This window comes from Triturus cristatus, chromosome 2_1 (assembly GCF_964204655.1).
Source record: "Triturus cristatus chromosome 2_1, aTriCri1.1, whole genome shotgun sequence".
Lineage (NCBI taxonomy): Eukaryota > Metazoa > Chordata > Amphibia > Caudata > Salamandridae > Triturus > Triturus cristatus.
In genome coordinates this window covers 820,573,149-820,591,010 of record NC_140581.1, presented here as the reverse complement: position 1 = coordinate 820,591,010, position 17,862 = coordinate 820,573,149, and positions in this window count along the sequence as shown.

Sequence of the window (17,862 nt, the reverse complement as noted above, 5' to 3'; positions counted from 1 at the left end):
TGTAGAGTGGTCTGGCGTACAGTGTTGTGGAGTGGCATAGAGTGGAGTGGCATAGAGTGTTGTAGAGTGGAGTGTCGCGGATTAGGGTGGAGTGGTGTAGAGAGTAGTGGTATAGAGTGGAGTGATGTATAGTGGTGTAGAGTGGCGTAGAGTGGAGGGGCTTAGAGTGGAATAGAGGAAATAGACTGTCAGGCCATAGAGTGGAGTAGAGTTGCAGAGTGTCGTAGAGTGCAGGGACATAAAGTGGAGGGGTTTAGAGTGGCATAGTATGAATTGGAGTAAAGTGCAATAGAGTGGAGTAAAGTATCATAGAGTGGAGTAGAGTAGCGTAGAGTGTCATAGAGTTGAGTGGCGTAGAGTGGAGTACATTGGTGTAGAGTGAAGAGGCGTGGAGTGGAGTGTTGTAGAGTGTTGTAGATTTGAGTGGCGTAGAGTGGGATAAAGTGGAGCAGCTTAGAGTGGATGGCATAGAGTGGAGTGTTGTAGATTATAGTGTCATAAAGCGGAATAGAGTGTCTTGATGGTCAAAGAGTATTGTGGAGGGTTGTGGAGTTAAGTGGCATAGAATAGAGTGGAGTTGAAGAGTGTCGTAGAGTGCAGGGACATAGAGTGGAGGGGTTTATAGTGGCATAGTATGAATTGGAGTAAAGTGCCATAGAGTGGAGTAAAGTATCATAGAGTGGGGTGGAGTAGAGTGGCATAGAGTGTCATAGAGTTGAGTGGCATAGAGTGGAGTACAATGGTGTAGAGTGGAGTGGAATGGCGTGAAGTGGAGTGTTGTAGAGTATTGTATAGTGTTGTAGAGTGGAGTGGCATAGAGTGGGATAGAGTGAAGCAGCTTATAGTGGATGGCATAGAGTGGAGTGTTGTAGAGTATATTGTCATGTCGTTAAATGGAGGGTTTAGATTGGAGAGGCATAGAGTGAAGGGGCATAGAGTGGAGGGACAAAGAGTCAAGGGGGGCTGAAAGATTGGGCTCTACTAGCAGTTTCCCGTATTTGGGTGTGGTCTTTGCTGCGAACAACTCCTGGAGTGGGCATATAGCCCACGCCAGGAGTAAGTTCTCAAAGTCCATTAACTCCATTTTGAGCCTCCCCCGTCCAAAATTAACCGGGGCATTGCCTGCTATCCTAAAAATATACAAAACTCAATGTGTCCCGGTTGCTACTTATGGTGCTGAGGTTTGGGGAACTGCTAGTTGTTCCGATTTAACTACCGAGGAACATAGATTTTGTAGGAAACTTCTCTGTGTTCCCATCACTTTCCAACATTTTATATGTCATAGGGAATTGGGGTTGCATTTTATAGGGGATTTTATTCGTGCACGTCCAGCCCTTTTTTGGCTGGCGATTTGGAAAAACCCTGCCGCCATTTTGACTAGGGATATCATCGAGGATTGTCTACGCTGCGACAGGGGCCAGGCCATCCCCTGGTTATCAGGAGTGTCTAGCGTATTCCACAGCGTGAACCTTGAAAATACCTTCCTAAAACCAACTACCACTGTGCTCCCCACTAAATGTGAACTTAAAAAAGCACTCTATATGTTATTTGACGCTGAGAGGGTAGTAAGGGAGTCTTTGAAACCAAGTGTCCGTGGATACCTAGCCCGTAATCTTACAATTTATCCGACACCCAGTTATTTAACTCTCCCGTTGAGCCATTGGGAGCGTGGCCTTATATTTCGCCTTAGGGCAGGCACTATTAAATATGCACTTAGCTTTCCTTTATGGAATTTTAATGACCAATGTGTTGAGCCATGCCCTTGTGACTCTCAGAGTAGGCAAACAATTTTACATTTCTTATTTTTTTGTAAATTTTACATGAAGTATATTAAATGGTTTTTATCCCCGTATTTTAAAAAACTAAAACCCCTTAGCCTGGAACTTGCATTTTCAATGATTTTGTCCCTGGATGACGATGAACTTGTCTTTCGCGTGAGCTCTTTTCTAAAAACTGTGGTTCGTGCCCGGTTAACAATGTCCTAAAGTAATATGGTTTACTCCTCATGTGCAAAACAGCATTTTTGTTTAATTGTATGATTTTATAAATGTTTTGTTTTTCTTCTGTACTTTTATGGATTGTAATGATCCGAATAAAGTTTTAATTGATTGATTGATTGAGTCAAGGGGCATAGAGTGGAGTGGAGCAGAGTGAGGTGGAGTGAAGTAGCATGTTGTAGAGAGTCATAGAGTGAAGTGTCTTTGAGTGCAGTGGAGTGGCATAGAGTGGAGCAGGGTGGAGTGGTGTAGAGGAGAGTAGAGTGGAGTAGAATGAAGTGACATAGAGTAGAGATGTGTAAAAAGGCGTAGCATAGAGTGGAGTAAAGTGTCATAGAGTGGAGTAAAGTGTTGTAGAGAGGAGTACCGTGGAGTGACGTAGAGTGTATTGCTGCGGAGAGGAAAATAGTGGAGTGGCATAGTTCAGCATAGAGGGAAGTAAAGTGTAATAGATTGAAGTAGCGTAGTGTGGAATAAAGTGACATGGAGTGCCATAGAGTGGAGTGGTATAGAGTGTCGTGGAGTGTGCAGAGTAGACTGTCGTAGAATGGAGTAGAGTGTTGCAGAGTATCATAGAGTGTTGAGGAAGGTCATAGAGTGTCGTAGAGTGGAATGGCACACAGTGGAGTAGTGGCCTAGAGTGAAGTGGCGTAGAGTGGAGTAGAGTGTCGTAGAGTAGAGTGATGAAGAGTGTCATTGATTGGAGTATTCTGGAGTGGAGTGTGGTAGAGTGGAGTGTTGTAGAGTGGATTAGCGAGGCCTGGAGGGAAGTGGCATAGATTGAAGTGGAGTGAAGCAGAGTGGAGCAGAGTGTCCTAGAGTGCAGTTGCTTAGAGTGCAGTATAGTGTCCTAGAGTGTAGTAGAGGGGAATGGAGTAGAGTGTCATTGAGTGGAGTTTCATAGAGTGTCCTGGAGTGGAGTGTTGTTGAGTGGGGTATAGTGACTTCACTGAATTGGCTTAAAGTGGTATAGAGTAGCATTCGGTGGAGCGGCATAAAGAGGAGTAGAGTGTTGTACAGTAGAGTGGAGTGGAGTAGAGTGTCATAGAGTGGAGTATTGTAGAGTGGAGTGGCATAGATTCGAGTAGCATAGAGTGGGGTGGCGTAGAGTGGAGTTGAGTAGAGTGTCATAGAGTGTCTTGTCATAGAGTGTTGTGTCAAAGAGTGAAGGGGTGTAGAATAGAGGGGCGTAGAGTGGAAAGGCATACAGGGGAGGGGTGCAGAGTGTTGTGGTATAGAGTAAAGTGGTGTAGAGTGGAGTGGCATAGAGTGTAGCAGAGTGGGATAGAGCTGAGTGATATAGAGTGGAGCAGAGTCAAGTAGTGTAGAGTGGCGTAGACTGTCGTGGAGTGTTATGGAGTGGCATAGAGTGGACTAGAATAGAGTGGAGTGACATAGCTTTGAGGGGAGTAGAGTGTCATAGTGTGTTGTGGAGTAGAGTGTTGTAGAATGGACAAGCATATAGTGTTATAGAATGGAGCTGCGTAGAATGGAGTACGGTATGGTTGCATTCTGACAATACAGGCAACACATTTTCAATTGAAATGATTGTTACATTTGCACATATATACAGTTTTACTGATAAAACTATACAGCTCGAAAAAAAGATAAAAATCGAAAATGGATCTGCACTCAAATGCTAAGGCGGTCCGTTTTTTTCCGGAATGCAGTGACAGCAGGCACATCCATGTGCGCTGCTCATACTGCTCTTCTCACTAGTGGAGAAGTTTCGGCATGATGTCATGCCAGGTGAGCGTTGTAGGGGAAGGGAAATCCTTTAAAGGGAGTCATTTTCTCTCTGGATTTCCCTTCTCTTTTTGAAACTCAGGAGCAGCAACATCGTTGTGGTGTCAGCGGGGCTTTCAGTGAAAGCTTTTTCAATATTATTTACAACAAGCAATAGTTGCTGCTTATTTATCTTATGCAACTAACAACTATTGACAAAGCTAATAGTCCTGCCTGTTGTTGGTATGATGTTACTTGTTGTATCATATATCTGGATGCAATGACAGAAACAGCAAAATACAAGTCGGGCGGCACAGTATGCTAAGCACATATTTTTAGCTTATGTGTTTTTAAGCCACGTCCTAAATTACATTGGCAACGCCCCTTTGAGAGACCCCCAGTTTTTTAATCCCACTTAAAGCCCTGCGTTTTGTTAAAAACAATTCTTGGGGCTTTCAACTTTGGATACAATTTTCCATTAATTAGTAGTTTACTGCAGCATTGAGTACAGAGCCATTTTTGATTTTTATGCTTTTGGGGTTTTTCTCCATTATTGGGGATGTAGGAGGGTCACGTCCCTGGCTCGTTACACCACGCCTTCAACCTACCTGCCGTTCCACTAGACTGACTGGTGCAGGCTCCTAGTGCCTTGACCTTTCCCTGTGTTGTTGTGTTATCTCACAAAAGATAATGTGTGGAAATGGCATCACTTAGTGGAATTATTTGTTTTGATCATATTCAAATATTTGTTTTCTTCACACTTCAGAAGTACGATAAAATGTGCTTCGAGCTTTCCTAATTTTGATATATTTAGAAATGTTGTTGTATGTTAGATCCTTTGCTCGCACAAGCCTTTGACAAGCAGGATTGTCACATAAATCCTTTCCCTCTGAAGTCAAAGAAAGAAAAGTAAACATCAAGCTCCCTCATAAGACAGAGCCTGATATTTGACCTATATCTATCTCTGAATGTACAGCAAATGTGACAATATGAGGACAACATTTATAGGCCTGCTTACAGAAAGCGAGCACTTGGGGAAGAATACAAGGAGAGATGGAAAACAGGCTATGCTAGGGACAAAAACATGCTGGACAGCTAAAACAAATAAACCAGGAAATAGAAAGGGTGTGCAGACAAAATATCGAGCTTTAAATGTCGACGTTCAGAAATATCGAGTCCCAAATATCGTGAGTGAGAAATATCGACAGCAAGAAAATCGAGGGCAGGAATATCGAATTAAGGTGAGAAATATAGATTTTAAAAATATAGAAGTGTTTAATATCGTTTGCAAAAATTGTAGTTGTTTAAAATATCGATTGTTTAATTAGTGTTATGTATTTTAGTATATATTTTAAATGTATGTAATGTATTATTTTTGTATAAGAATTGTCTATATTTTGTAATATATGTAATCTACTGTTTAGTAGTTAGTAATTTTATTTTAATTGATTAATTTTGCTTTTTCAGTTCTGTGGCGGGTTGTGGGTTTACAGGGGAATAGGGTGGGAAGTAATTTAATTATATTAAATTAATGATCATTTTTTATTTTTAAATATTTATTTAATTGAGATTTTATAGTGTTAATTCTGTAAAGTAATTTATTATTGATAAACGAATAATTGGTTTCTAATTAATTTTAGTTCATTAATTGGTAAATAATAATGGTAATTGTGTAATTATTTTAGGTGCTGGTTTAAGGATTTTTGGGGCTAAAGGGTGGGAAGTAATTTATTAATTAATAATTAGTTGTTAAATGATATTAATGATTTTTTTGAATTTATCAATTAATCAATCAATCAATCAATCAATCAATCACATAATTTGTAAAGCGTGCTACATACCCATGAGGGTTTCAAGGTGCTGGGGGAAGGAGGGGGGGGGGTTGCTGCTGCTATTGGTCGAAGAGCCAGGTCTTGAGTTGTCTCCTGAAGGTCAGCAGGTCTTCGGTCTATCGCAGGTAGAGGGGAAGGGTGTTCCAGTTCTTGGCGGCGCGATGGGAGAATGACCTGCCTCCGGCAGTGGTTCTCCGGATGCGTGGGACCGTGGCCAGGGCATGGTCAGCGGAGCGGAGATTCCTGTTGGGTATGTAGAAGGACAGTCGACTGTTGAGATAGGCTGGGCCGGTTTTGTGGAGTGCTTTGTGTGCGTGGATCAGGAGTTTGAAGGGGATTCTTTTGTCGACGGGGAGCCAGTGCAGATTCCTCAGGTGGGGGTGATGTGGTCACGGCGTGGGACGTCGACGATCAGGCGTGCGGAGGCATTCTGGAATCTCTGTAGTCTGCTGATGAGCTTGGACGAGGCTCCGTCGTAGAGGGCGTTTCCGTAGTCGAGTCTGCTGCTGACAAGGGCCTGCGTGACAGTTTTCCTCGTGTTGGTCGGGATCCATTTGTAGATCTTGCGGAGCATGCAGAGGGTGTTGAAACAGGTGGAGGAGACTGCGTTGACTTGTTTGGTCATGGAGAGTTTTGAGTCGAGGATGACTCCCAGGTTGCGTGCGTGGTCGGTGGGGGCCGGGGGGGGGGACCCCAGTGATGTGGGCCACCAGGAGTCGTCCCATGCGGAGGGGTTGGATCCGAGGATGAGGATTTCCGTTTTGTCTGTGTTCAGTTTGAGGTGGCTGTCCTCCATCCAGTCGGAGACGGCCTTCATTCCCTGGTGGAGGTTGGATTTGGCGGTGAGGGGGTCCTTAGTGAGGGAGAGGGTCAGCTGAGTGTCGTCGGCGTAGGAGATTATGTTGAGGTCGTGCTGTCGGGGGATGCGTGCTAGTGGTGCCATGTAGACGTTGAACAGTGTCGGGCTGAGGGAGGATCCTTGAGGGACGCCACAGATGATCTCGGAGGCCTTGGATCGAAACGTGGGGGAGGCGGACTCTCTGTGTTCTGCCGGAGAGGAAGGAGGTGGTCCAGTCCAGGGCCTTGTTACGGATTCCTGCGTCGTGAAGGAATGTGCGTAATGTGAGGTGGCAGGCGGTGTCGAAGGCGGCGGAGAGGTCCAAGAGGATCAGGGCCAACGTCTCACCGTTGTCCAGCAGGATCCTGATGTCGTCTGTGGCGGTGATGAGGGCGGTCTTGGTGCTGTGGTTGCTGCGGAATCCTGATTGGGACGGGTCAAGGATGTTGTTGTCTTCGAGGTGCCGGGTGAACTGGGTGTTTACTATCTTCTCGATGACCTTAGCTGTGAGTTGTGATTTTGTGGTCTTATAGGTTAGGAAATACAATCAATAAATGGATGTAATAATTAATATTTTTGTTTGTAAATCTTTTTTAGTTGAAAATATTTATTTGTTTGAAGTTTATTTTTTATTTTATTTAATATTTGTATGTATTTGTCATATGTAATTAACATTATAATATGTTTTTGTTTTTTATTTTTAATATTAAATATATTTACATTTTTTAACATCTACATATTTATTTTGTTTATTTACATCTTTTTTGATTTTTAAATTTATTTTTGATTTTATTTTTGAACTGACTGGAGTGTGAATAATAAATTGTATCCCTCTGCTATCCAACACTTTCTCTACTGTTGCACTCACTGGAGTGGGAATAGTAATTTTTACCCCTCCACTATCCAACACTTTCCCTACTGTTGCACTCACTGGGGTGGCAATACTAATTCCTATCCCTCCGCTTTCCAACACTTTCCCTACTGTTGCACTGACTGTATTGGGACATTTAAGTTTAAATATTTTTAAATAGTTTGTTTTAGTTTATAATAGAATGTATTTTTTAAATTATATTTTATGTTATTGCTATATATATATATATTCACTGAAAAAACCATAGGTTTCACAGACGTTATAGTTAGGAATTAGCATTTAAAAAACCTTGCAAACTCACAGAAAAAACCATAGGTTTCACACATGTTATAGTTAGCTGGACATTTCTCTCGTAAAAAAACATTGAAATTCCCCCGTTATAGTTAGTTCAGCTAACTATAACTCACGCACCCGCAATCCACTGCTGATGACGTCACATATTACATCACTCATGACATGGTCAGTGACATCACTCATGACATCACTAATGTATCTTACTGCAGACTAGTGACTAAACTGTGTGAATGTCTGTATCTGTCTGTCTGTTGGTGTATAAGTGGCTGCATGCTTTTGTGAATAGCTATATGAGTGTCTTTATGGGTTATTGATTGGTTGTCTGAGTATCTGTATGGGTGGCTCAGTGTTAGTGTGGGTAGGCTGTGTGTGACTCTGTGCATAGATGTGTGAGTGGGTGATTCTATGGGTGCATGGTTTTAAGAGTGCATCTGTGATGGACTGTACGGTTGAGCGAGTGTATGTATGGGTGTGTTAGGGATTGAATGTATATCTCATACTTTTGTGACTAACTACATATGTGAAACGCAGTATATATGTGTGTAAGAGTATATAAGTGGCTAGATGTGAGAATGTGTGATTGTGACAGTGACTGTATGGATGAGTGTGTGCTTTTTTCAATGATTCTAATAGAGCATAAAAATGTGATACTATTTTTGTGAGCAAGGGAACTTGAGTGTGTATAACTGCATAGGTGAGTAAATGGCAGTGTGATTAATTGTATGTATGACTAGGTGTGAGAGTACCTCTATGGATGATTGGTAGTGTGTGAGTGTCTATATAGGTGTGTGTATAAATTCATATGATACTTTTTTATGGAGAGACTGTAACTATGAGTGACTTTACAGGTGAGTGTGTGGAGGTGTATGAAGACCTAAAAGTTATTATGTGGGTATGCAGCTATTGGTATTGCATTATTTATGGATATGAGAATTGAACTCTGTAATTTTGAGTTGGTATATAAAAGGTTTTTTAAGGGTGTGAGAAGATGTTGTAATTTATCACATTGTTGACGTCATTAGTGATGTTATCAGTGATGTCATTTTAGATGTCATTAGTGATGTCATGAGTGATGTCACTGACCATGTCATGAGTGATGTAATATGTGACGTCATCAGCAGTGGATTGCGGGTGCGCGAGTTATTGTTAGCTGAACTAACTATAACGGGGGAATTTCAATGGTTTTTTACGAGAGAAATGTCCAGCTAACTATAACATGTGTGAAACCTATGGTTTTTTCTGTGAATTTGCAAGGTTTTTTAAATGCTAATTCCTAACTATAACGTCTGTGAAACCTATGGTTTTTTCAGTGAATTTGCAAGGTTTTTTAAAAGCTAATTTCTAAATATAACGTGTGTGAAACCTATGTTTTTTTCTGTGTTTTTGCATGGTTTTTTTAATTCTAATTCCTAACTATAATGTGTGTGAAACCTATGGTTTTTTCATTGTTTTTTTTTTTTTTTACATCTTTTTTTTTCTTTTCCTTTTTCACTTTAAACACTATTCTACCTATGTATATATTCATGGTTGTAATGCATTCTTCAATTTATAAAGATTCACCTTTTTTAAATAAATGGTTAGATATAGTTGTATAACATAGTTAATATCTTCAACAAACCTTTTTTTAAAATTTTTTACCGTGTGCGTACGGTAAGCTTACCGTAAGCGCACGCTTCGCGTTATGTACGATGAGCGTACGTAATATTTATACTCCGTGTGCGCATGCTTATGCAATTTGCGTAGGCGTCCGTACTTCCTACGCGACGCGTAAGCGCATGCTTTACACGCGCACGCGCGCACGTTACGCGGAAGCGTAAGAGTGTGCGTGTAATGCGCATGCGCGCATGCACGTGTCTTTCGTACGCGCATGTGTACTTTTACTCTACGCGCTCGGTAAGCTTAACGTGCACGTACAGTTGGTCATGTGATCAAGAAACAAGACTTTTGATTGGTTTAAACTACTTTCAGTTCCAGAATCTTCCTACACCACACCCATTCCCCTCATTACTGCTAGGAGAAGGAGCCGAATTGTCTTTGGGATACAATGGCAGAGCAGCAGACCTCTTCTGAGAGTGAGCAGGGCAGCACCATCATCAGACAGAGAAGGAGGAAACAGAAGAGTTCTTTTATTTGGGAGTATTTTACATTTCCTGAGGGGCAGAAAAAGGTAAATGCTCCTTTAGTTACCTGCTCACTTTGTGAGCGTGTGTTATCTAGAGGTAATCCTAGAAAGAAGTATTCCTTTGGTAATCACACTATGTTGAGACACCTTAGGGATGTTCATTCAAGGACTTATGCTCGACATACTGAAGCAAACCCTTCAGTAAGTCACCCGAGCACATCCGCAGTAGCTCAGCCGAGTACATCTTCGGCAGCTCAGCCGAGCCCTTCCTCTGCGGTGGGAGCATCACCCTCTTCTGCTCCTCTGGAAACGAACCCTCGATTTCAGAGGGTACAAATGAGGTGCACCAGATGTTATGGTCTAATTGTTCATGGGGAGACCAGTATTTCCCTAATAAACAATAAGATAGACCAGCACATCTGTGGTCCTTGTTAATATTCCCATTCTTTCTTTCCTCTGTCCCTGTATTAACACAACGGCTCTTTTAAGAGCCAACCTTACCTCTCAACTTTTTTTAAAATTTTTTAATTAAATTATTTTTTTTTTTTTACCGTACGCGTATTTTTTTTTTTTTTTTTTAAACAAAATTTTTTTTTTACACCCTACAAGGTCCTTGAGAGAGTACAACGGAAAAGAGAAAAGCAGATAGAGGAGAAGTGAAAAAAAGGGAGCATGAAACTAAATGTGTGATAAATACAGAAATTACACACTTACCTGACCAACAAAATAACTTATTTATTAATAAAACCATCATATTTATAAAAAAAAGCTGCCCTTACAGAACCAGACCAACACAATTAAAACCTCTGACAACAATTCCTGTGTGCACACAGACTCATGCTTTGATTCTAGGCACAAAACATTATTCCTCAGTGATACCAGTACACCTTAACTTATGGTGAAAACATACTCCATAATATTTTACAAGTTCAAGACAGTTAAATATCTCCCAAACCACAAAATGTAAAACACAACTTTTAAAGAAGAATCACAATTCAATTTTTTATATCAAAATTCATCACATACATCCCCTCTCAAACTCATATCTCACCTTTAAAATTAGTTAGTTGAGAAAGAAATGTGGCACTCAAAAAGCAGATTATCAGAGTCAGAATCTCAGAGCTGTACACCTCTCTCCTCCCACAAGAACCAGTAAATGCAAATGTTTCCCATACTTTTTTCACACATATACATGTTAATTACAAATCTCAGTGCTTCCAACATTTTTTCAAAGGAAATCACACATTTCTATTGGTGGAAAACTGCAACCCCTTTCCAAATGAACCCTTCCCCCAACTTGACTTCTGCCTGCTACCATAGCAACAGCTCATGGAACACTGGTGTGAGCAGAGAGGTCAGAAGTTCAGCACACAATGTTTCTATTCCAAACAGCAAGAGTGCTTCACCTGTCAAACCTAACAGCAAATCCAAATTAATCTTCTGTGGGAACACAATTTTCTGAACCAATAGAAAACAGGCTTGTAAAAATCTAAACATACAGCCTAGTTTTTAGTGTTGAATGTTCTGAAACAGCCAATGAGTTCTTTTTATGAAAAAAATATCTATACCTCCATTTTCCAACTGTCTTTCATTTCATATTGCCATTCTACTGAAAGACACCTCCTGAGTACATCCAGATCTCCTTGAAAGATGTTCACAGTGTGGATTGTAGGTCACAGCTATGTCTTCTGGAGTGAAAAGCATGCAGAAAAAGGAGGTATGGTGAGAGACCTTGCTTTGCCAAATGTAGACATTAAATGGATTGGTCAGAGAGGGTTAAAGTGGCACCAATTAATGCCTTTGGTGAAAACCTTTCTACATCTCCCACAGCCTAACCTTATTATTGTGCACTGTGGTGGAAATGACCTAGGCACTTTAACTGGGGTAGGTCTGGAAATGCTTATTAAGGACACCTTTGTGCAATTGATGTCGCTTTTTCCTCAATCTGCCTTTTTATATTCTAACATATGCCAAAGGCAAAAGTGGAACTGGTCCAACCAATTTTGTCCGCAGATTGACAAAGCAAGAAAGCACGTCAACAAATCTATTTCTGCTTTCCTCAGAGACTATGGTATGGGTTCTATATACCACAACAACTTGCGTTACAACATGCAAGGCATTTATAGAGGAGACGGTGTACATTTCACTGATGAAGGCAACAGAGTCTTCCTCTTGAACTTTAGACTCTGCATCGGTACTTACTTGTAGGTACCACAAAAAAAAAAAACACTGCATAAACACAGCAGCTCTTTTTAGAGCCCCCTAATATCTAAAAACTTAAATTTGATTTTTACATTCTATTTTTTTAATTGTTTTTTTTCTGCCGTGCGCGTACGGTAAGCTTACCGTACGCGTAACCCGCGATTTAGAAAAAAAAAATTAAATGTATTTTTCATACTTTTGGGACCTTCTTGGACCCCCTGACAAACGCTAGGGGGTCTGCAACTCTCTTCGTTGCCCCCTTTTCACGTTCTCATCCTTTGTTTTTCTCAGGCTCAGACTGCGAGAGACAAAATGGCGGCCGACACTTCCTGATTTAGACCGATTCGAATGTTTACAGTCATGTAACCACCAATCAGAATTAAGCTCGCGCACGGCAGCGTGCGCGTACGGTAAGCTTACCGTACGTGCTCGGAGCGCGCTTATAGATATATATATTGATTTAAATGCTATTTTCTCAGGAACTACTGAACAGATTTACACCAGACCAGCAAAAGGCACATCCCTGACCTGAGCACTACCTCTCTGCCAAATTTCTAGTAATTCTGTTCAGCCGTTCGGGCTGTAGCTTGGACTAAAGGTCCTATGGAAAAATGCATGGGGAAAACGCGTTTTGGGACCCCCCTTTTTCTCAGCCGCCGCTTGACGAATCCCCCCGAGACTTTCAGGGAAGGAGCGGAGCGGAGCGCCCCACCTATTTTGAAAATTTCGCGAGGATTCGACAATCGGCGCCAAAGTTATTCAAAATAGAATGTTGCGGATTTCCTATGGAAACACGGTCCTAACTATAACTATCTACTGGCGACCGCCAGTAGATAATATATATATATATATGTTGGCAGCCAATTAGAGCCAAGCTCGTGCTCAGAGGGTTAGGCTCCGCCCAGATATCGAAACTTTTTATTTTTTTAATATCTCCGGAACTACTGAATCGATTTACACCATTTAACAACAAGCATTTACAATGCAATGGTCTCGGCATTGTTAAAGCTATTGGCATTGCTCATGACATTATTTTTGTTTATGTTTTTGTCTTTAAAACATTTAAAGAAACTGCATTGTTATTTACAATGTCAATAGCTTAAGAAAACTAGGCGAACGGAAACGAAGGAATTTGTCCAGGAGCACACGGTGCACTACAATTCCCACGGCGCACTGGAGAGCCAGGAAGCTGACGTATGTCGACCCCGGAAAACAGGTTCACCCATGCCTCTTAAGGTTACGTTAAGTAGCGGGCCTTGGACGTGCACACCCATTTGTTGGCTGTCTCAGAATTCAGCTGGTGCAGTTAGGAACATGCAAGACACGGGCTGAGGGTGGAGACAGCTGCCACCTTCCCCACTCCCGCGTGATCGCCCTATGACCCGTCATTATAAGGTGGGGAGGGGCAATAATCGGTGACAGACTACATGTTCACCAATGCAATTAGCATATGAATGTGACAATCCCATTACCCCGATGCTAATTTGTCTCCTTCCTGCAGTTTATTTAAAATGATACATGTTCTGAGATTCCAAAGATGCCCAATACCAGCAGTAGGAGAACTAACTCCGATCAACCTGGCGGTCAGTCCTGCCCCAAACCGCTAGGCCGCCCAGACTACTAAACTTTCTCATCCTGCTGCCAACTCAGCCCGGAGTTGCACCTCAGTTACACGCACCGTAGGGACTTCCAGGCGCCCCTGCTTCTCCTCGCATACCCCAGGACAGCAGCACAGAACGTGTCCCGCGGTTTCGCTGCCCTCCCTGAGGCTCTCTGCCAGCCCTGCTCCCCGGGCAGCGCCATGTTGTGGTCCCCCAGCTCCCCCGGACTCACCTTGGCGATGGCCTTCCTGTAGCGGGTAACTGCCTGCTGGATGAGCCTGGAGACCTGTAGGTTGCCGTCCCCGCAGGGCACCACCACCCGGGTCCTCCCGAAGCACACGGTCACTTTCATGCTGCCGCTGGCCGGTGCCGCTCCCCGGAGCAGCGCGGGGCCGGCTCAGCGCCGCCTCCAGCCGCGGCTCAGCAGAGCTCTCACCCCGGGCACCGGCATGGGCGGCGAGCCCGAGCCCCCAGCCGGAGCCAGGGAAGGAAAACAATTGAGATCCCTTGAAAAGTGTTGCAGCAGCGCGGCCCGATCCCTCCCGCGTGCAGCCGCGACTCCTGCCGGCCTTAGGAGGCTACAACTCCGGCTCCATGTCCAGGAAAGAGCGGCGGGGCCAGGCCTGCGCCATGCTCCGGCTCCAAAGGTGCTACCACCCGATCTTCTCCGCCAGCCACCACCTGTTCAGCGTCTGCTGCCCGGGCACACAGGGGAGCACCAGCCGTGGGAGGCAGGCGAGCCAAGGAAAATAAATATATAACCCTACACAGGCTCCAGCAGCGGCACACAGGGGGAAGCCGCCAGACCGGTCTGTCTCCCCTCCATGGACGCTGAGAGCATTGCTGCCGCCGTGCTTATGAAATTAGAGCTTCGCCATCAGTGCCAGGGGAGGAGGAGGGAGGGGGCGCTGTGCGGGGAAAACAGAGGGAGCGAAGGCAGGACAGGCGGGATGGAAGAACGGTGATATCTACACATGTAAATTAAAAGAGAACGGGAGGCCCGGGGCGGACAGAGGGTGCGAGGAAAGAGGAAGGGTGTAACTCCGAGACACGGAGCACGTCAGTGGATGGGTAGACAGTAGATTGCGGAAGGGCAGTGCGGAGCAAGGAAACGAGGAGAAAAGCGTTTTTAAGGGCGAGAGAGAGAGGCTCGATAACAAGAGAAACAAGCACACCACTGCCTTTCTCCGAGGCGAAGCAAAAATGCCTCGGAGAAAGGCAGAGGCGGTTTCGGATTCGGGGGCGTGTTCTCCTCTTGCCATTAGCTGGAGGAGATAATTAGAAAAGTAGCAAAAAACACGCCCCCGAATCTGAAAAGGACGGGGCCTGTTCGGAGAGACAAAGCCTCTTCTCCAATGGCTGGCCAGCATTCAAGAGGCCAGCCAATGGAGAAGAGGGGAGAAGAGGGGCGGGTTCAAGCCCCTCTTCTCCAAGTCATTAAATCTCGCGAGCGAGACTGCGCAAGCGTAGCCTTCGCTAGCCGAGACCTAAAAAGGGCTCTTTCTGAACCAAAGGCTACCTTTTTGCCAAACTTGGTGTAATTCCGTTCAGCAGTTCGGGCTGTAGCCGTGTCTAAAGTTTCCTATGGAAAATAACATGGGAAAAACACGTTTTGGGACCTCCCTTTTTTCTGCTTGGCGAATCCCCCCGAAACTTTTGAGACAGGAGCTGACTGGAGCACCCCATTAATTTTGAAAAATGCTTTTCCTATGGAAACTAGGTCCTAACTCTAACTACCTACTGGCGACCGTACATTTTTATATTATTATAAAATAAATAAAAATGAATAGTTTATTAATTGTTTTAAAGTATATATATATATATATTCACTAAAAAAACCATAGGTTTTACAGACGTTATAGTTAGGAATTAGCATATTAAAAAACCTTTGAAATTCACTAAAAAAACCATAGGTTTCAGGGACGTTATAGTTTGTTGGACATTTGACTCGTATAAAACCATAGAAATTCCCCCGTTATAGTTAGTTGAGCTAACTATAACTCGCGCGCCCGCAATCCACTGCTGATGACGTCACTGATGACATCTCAAATGACATCATCCACGTGATAATCTGATGAACATACTGATGCTCTAATATAAACTTTTATACACCTACTCTAAAATACAGACTACTATTTTTGAAACCATACACACAACAATGCCAGATACTACATACCACCGACTATTTCCTAGGTCTACACACACATCCAGTCACTTATACATGCAGTTACTAATCAATACAGTACTATAATATGCACTCATACACCTATACATACAGTCACACTCTGCCACTCATTCATAGAGTTACTCACACACCTAGTCAGTCATGCAAAGAATCAATTACATACCCATTGACTCATGTATACAGTTATACACACCAACTCCGTTATTTATACACACACCACATCACTTATTTATGCAGATACTAACACATACTTACAGTCTTATACAATCAGTGATAGAAGGAGACACTCATTTATACACCCACTCTTCAAATAACTTACTCTCACGTATAGTCATTTATATACTCCAACACTCACATATACTCCCTTAAAACATATGTAGTTAGTCACACATATACCACTGAGACATTCATTCACTCACCAACACTCCCATACACACACTAACTCACCCACACAGCCCTTCCCAGATGCACTTTTGAATCCATACAACCAGTAAATCACCCACTCAGACATCTATGCACAGTCTCACACCCCCACCCACACGCACAGACACTCAGGCACCCATACAGATACTCAGACAACAAATCAATAACCCATATAGACACTCATGTAGCTACTCACCAACCCATGCAGTTGCTTACACACCAACTGAGAGACTAATACATACTTTCACACAGTTTAGTCACTAGCCCATGCATTCAGTAACACATGTTCAATCACTCACTTATACAGTCAGTCACGCAGCTACTAAATAATCCCTTCAGGCACTTGTAAATCCACTCATTCTTCAATACACCTTGGCATAGATATATATGGAAAATATTTAAACTTTACAGAAACACACATTCACTGGATGATGTCATCAGTGATGTCATCAGTGATGTCATTTGAGATGTCATCAGTGATGTCATCAGTGATGTCACTGACCATGTCATGAGTGGTGTAATATGTGACGTCATCAGCAGTGCATTGCGGGCGCGCGAGTTATAGTTAGCTCAACTAACTATAACGGGGGAATTTCTATGGTTTTATATGAGTCAAATGTCCAACTAACTATAACGTCCCTGAAACCTATGTTTTTTTAGTGAATTTCAAAGGTTTTTGAAATACGAATTCCTAACTATAACGTCTGTAAAACCTATGTTTTTTTCATTGAATTTTGAAGGTTTTATATTTTAATATTTATAAAACCTATATTTTTTCTATTTTTTGGGGTAATATTTTGGAACTCTTTTATCCTTTTTTTTTAACTTTAAAAATTATGTAATGTTTTATAGCTTAAAAAAAAAGATGTATATCTTTTTTTTTTTTTTTGAGAAAAATTGAGTCACGTACCGGTAGTATACCAAGCTCCATCAGCACGCGAATCCTATCCGACATATTGCTAAACTCGTAAATGATGCGCATTTCATGTCCAACGGGTTCGTGGCACCTCGTCCCGCGTTACATCATGTATGTATGGGGTCGCGCCCGCTGCGAGTTGCGTATGCGCCGAGTGCACGCTGCCAGGCCCTGTGTTACGTCATAGACATATGGTGTCGCGCCGGGTACGCCATTCCCTCATTTTTTTATGTCTCAAAACTATATGTAAATAAGTTTAAAGTGTATATGAGAGCAAGCGATAATCTAAAATATTTTAAACATTTATATATTTCTCACTGTAATAAACTTATATTATGGTAAATATATTTTCTCAAAATTGCTTCGGGGGTGGCATCCTTGCGCGCTCGGTACGCAATTGCCATGTGACCTTAAGTTCATAAGATTTCCCATTGTAACAGTTGGACGACCCCACCCATTTTAGTCATTCTCTCTACAGCGTTTGATGAGAGACACCTCTTCTGATTAGAGAGCTTTTTAAAAAAGTTTTTTGCTGTGTACACATATCTTATACTAAACACAACATGCAACGATCATCTTGATTAATTTTCATGGTCGGTACAGTAGCCTCTCACGTGTGATGGCCATGCATCTGAAACGTTACATCAAAAAACAAATATGTGTTACACGACGCCCCTGGTGTATGTGTGTGCGTATTATTGTGCTGCCTTTCAGCCTGGGTATTGGTGGCTCGAAGGGGTATCATCAGCCACGGGCAGAGTGCACATCCTTGATCACATGTGACAAACAGTAAAGAGTAATGTGTAGATTTGTGTTGCAGTATGCTCTGGTGTCAGGCTTTACCAGTATAGTAGTG